A 3,646-nucleotide genomic window follows, 5' to 3' on the forward strand; every position below is an offset into this window, starting at 1 on the left:
TCTTTTGTTGCCATTTTAGTGTCATTTCTAAGAACCAGTGCCTAATCCCAAGTTATGAAGATTTCCCCCCTATGTTTTCTTCCAAGAGTTTTATAGTTTTAGCTCTTAAACGTAGGCCTTCGATCCATTTTAAGTATATGGCGTGAGATAAGCGTCCAACTTCATTCTTTTGCATGTGGATGTCTGGTTGTCCCAGCCTTGTTTGTTAAAAAGACCATTCTTTCCCCGTGGAATGATTTTGGCCCCCTTGCTGGAATTCAGTGGACTGTAAATGCGAAGGTTTATTTCTGGACTCTCCAGTCCCTTCCATTGGTCTACACGTACTAGAACAACACCGTCTTGTTGACTATAGGCTTGTAGGAAGATTTGAAATCAAGAAAATGTCGGCCCTCCAACTTTGCTCTTCTTTTTCGGCATCATTTTGGAATTTTTTGTATGAATTTAGCATTTCCCTATGAACTTGGGATCAGTTTGTCCATTTCCAGGCTGCTTTTTATTCTAAACAATATCAATGATAGAATCCTCCATCTCTCATCACCATGCCTGCCTAGGGTACCTCTGTGGAATGTGGACTGAAGAGCCGCAGTGCTTGGGTTGAAGCCCTGGCCCCACTGCTTACTAGCTGTGTGACCTTGAGCAAGTTACTGGACATGCATCGCCCATCTCAGGTGCAAAACGTGGGTGATGAATGTACCTCCCCACATCATGGGGTTGCCGTGAGGATGAAATAAGCAAATACAGGTGAAGGTCTTCATGGCTTATAACAAGCACTCGGTAAATATTAGCTACCATGAGTCTCATGTTATTTCTTTTAAGCCTTGCAACAGCCCCAGAAGGTAGCTGCTCTCAGCTCTGCCAGCACATGAGATACTCTAAGGAAGCTTTAAAACATATCCTTACCAGGGCCCCACCCTGAGAAATTTTGATTTGATAAGTTCAGGCTACATCCTGGGAAACTCCTTTTTTGTTTTAACTCCCCAGGTAATTTTTTTTTTTTTTTACACCTACAGCATCTGGTCTTCCTAGGTGGTCTCCCATTTAAGAACTAACCAGGCACGACCCTGCTTAGCTTCCAAGTTCAGATGGGATCAGGCTTGTTCGGGGTGGCATGGCTGTATACACTCCCCAGGTAATTTTTAAGGGAAGTGGGCTAACGACACAATCATCTCTACTAAGTGGGTGACGTACGTGATTTCCCCCCAACCCCTACCCTCATGGCCACTTTCATGGATCCAGAGAGAACACGTCCCCAAGTTGGCAGCTCGGCTTGCAAGCAAAGAGATATGCCCATGAAGAAGTATTGTTAAGTGACAAGTTATCAGCACAACACAAGATGTGATGATGTGAAATGAAATACAAATAGCCTGATCAGTAAAAGTTCAGGAAAAAAGCAAGACCCAGGGGTTGGACAGTACACTGAGACTGCCAGGTTTGGAGTCCTATTACATGAGCGGCTGTAAAATGGGAATCCTCAGGCCTCCTTCACAGGATGGCTCTGAGGGCTTCATGACATCATCAATGTGGATATGACTTTGTTAGTTTCTTAGGGCTGCTATGACAAATTGCCACACATTCTGTGGCTTAGAACAACTCAAGATTTATTATCTTGCAGTTGCAGAGGTCAGAAGCCCTCAAATAAAGTCATGGCAGAGCTCTAGAGGACCGTGTTTCTGGAGGCTCTAGAGGAGACTGTTTCTCTGCCTTTCCAACTTTCTAGAGATCACCCCCATTCCTTGCCTTGTGGCTATTTCCTCCATCTTCAAAGGCAGAAATGTAGCCTCTCCCCCCATCCCCACCTCTCTTTCTCTCTCTCTCTCTCTGCTTCCGTCCTCTCATCTCTGACTCTGACTCTTCTGTGTCTCTCTTATAAGGGCCCTTGTGATGACACTTGGCCCCTAGGATAATCCAAGAGAACCTCCCCATCTCAAGACCTCACTTTGATTATACCTGCAAAGTCCCTTTGCCATGTGGTCACATACGGGTTTCAGGGACTAAGGCATGAGTGTTTTGGGAGCTGTTGTGCCGACCACAGTGAAGACGGTTGGCGTTCACTGATCTCGTCTGGCCCACCAGGCACTGTGCTCTCTGTATCAGGCCACCCGGCCACTCCTGGAGAGGTAGTGTCCCCATTTCATCAGTGGGGCACCAGAGGCCCTTAGGTCCTGATGGCAGAGGTGGGACCAGGACTGAGCTGGGTCTGGCTGTCTTGACCACACTGTGCACATCTTCCTTGTGGGAGCAGCTGGAGCTGTATCTGGGGACCCAGGAGGTGTCAATCAACATTAGATTTGGAGGTTGAACATTTGGAGCTGTTAGAATCAATCACAATTAGCACTAAATAAACTGAACCGCCAGGAGTTGAGATAGTGAGAGGAGTAATGGTCTTCCAAGAGGCAGGATGGCAAAGGCAGAAGCCTCAGTCAGGACTGGAATGTTTGGAGTTGGAGAGGGGCTGGCTGGGGCGAAGGCTCCCACTGATGTAAAGGACTGAGAGCCTTGAATGCTGACTTTTGGTATCTAGACTTTATCCCTTAGGCAATGGGGAGCCACAGAAGGTGTGTGAGCAGAAAAGTAAGATGGATTTAGGAACTCTGTCCCTCACAGGCTCAGATGCCCATCGCCCTTACCCAAAGCAGCCTTTCCGTCTCCCTGCTCATGGCCCAGGGCATTCTTGGGGACTACCTGACTCAGTCTCTTTGGAAAGCACCGGAGCACCTCTTTCCTGTGCCCAGGGACCCCTTGGTGGCAGGAAGCAATGTATTGTAATGTTGGCCTCCAGGACTTCCTGTAGCGACCCAGGAGCTAGACAGGTCTTTGTGAAAACCCTCCGCAGAGAGCCCTGTGCTGCCTGGCCGTGGTGAGGCTTAGGATGCAGCAGGAGGGGTGTTTATTCACAGCAAATGCGGCCTCAGGGAGAGGGCCTTGCAGGCAGTGGATGTTCTTTGCTTATTGGGCCATGGGGCCTCTGGAGCCCCATCCACTAGCCCCCTCCTCCTGGATCTAGCTGAGAGGCACCTCCCAGCACCCTCTGCAGTGAGTGGATGCTGAGCTGGGCTCTGACTTGGGGGCGGGCCTCCATCTCCTGATTCCAGCTGGCCGTTGGCTCCTTTGCTCTTTACATCTAGCAGAAGTGACATCTGGGACATCAGGGACCTTAATGGGGACCGTGTCCTCCTCATCATCAGAAGGGCCCCTTCGCCTCCCATGCCCACCTCTCACAAGCTGGCGGCACAACCGCAGCACTGAGGGGGTTGGGGGTGAACTGCGAAAGGTTGTCTTAACTACAGTGCCTCGGCCCTCTCCCGTGACAGCCAGATCTTGTCACTCCCCACCTCAGAACAGCTTTTGGCTGAAGTAGAGATACACGCGGGCCAAAATGGAATTTTATTTGTATAAATAGTATCCACCCCATGCCTGGCAGACAGAGGGACCTCAGTGAGTGGATGTCAGAGGACCGGGGAAGACAGTGCCGGAGGGAAGACATCGTGCTGCCCCCCTCTCCGCCACCCGTGACCTGCCATCTCCCTGAAAGGCTCTGTGGCTTCAGGCCACAATACCCCAGGGTCACAGCCTGCCCTGCTTTGGCCTCCAAAACCCAGCCAAGGCCACACAGCGTTTCCTACAACCAAACATCCAAGGTCAGTCC

At 50.0% G+C, this 3,646-nt stretch overlaps 1 pseudogene; it reads right to left on the bottom strand.

The window, feature by feature from the left end:
• Positions 1 to 1,001: 1,001 nt before the first annotated feature.
• Positions 1,002 to 1,120, bottom strand: LOC118611873 (annotated as a pseudogene).
• Positions 1,121 to 3,646: the final 2,526 nt, after the last annotated feature.

Source organism: Rousettus aegyptiacus, unplaced genomic scaffold, assembly GCF_014176215.1.
Source record: "Rousettus aegyptiacus isolate mRouAeg1 unplaced genomic scaffold, mRouAeg1.p scaffold_m13_p_14, whole genome shotgun sequence".
Taxonomy (NCBI): Eukaryota; Metazoa; Chordata; class Mammalia; order Chiroptera; family Pteropodidae; genus Rousettus; species Rousettus aegyptiacus.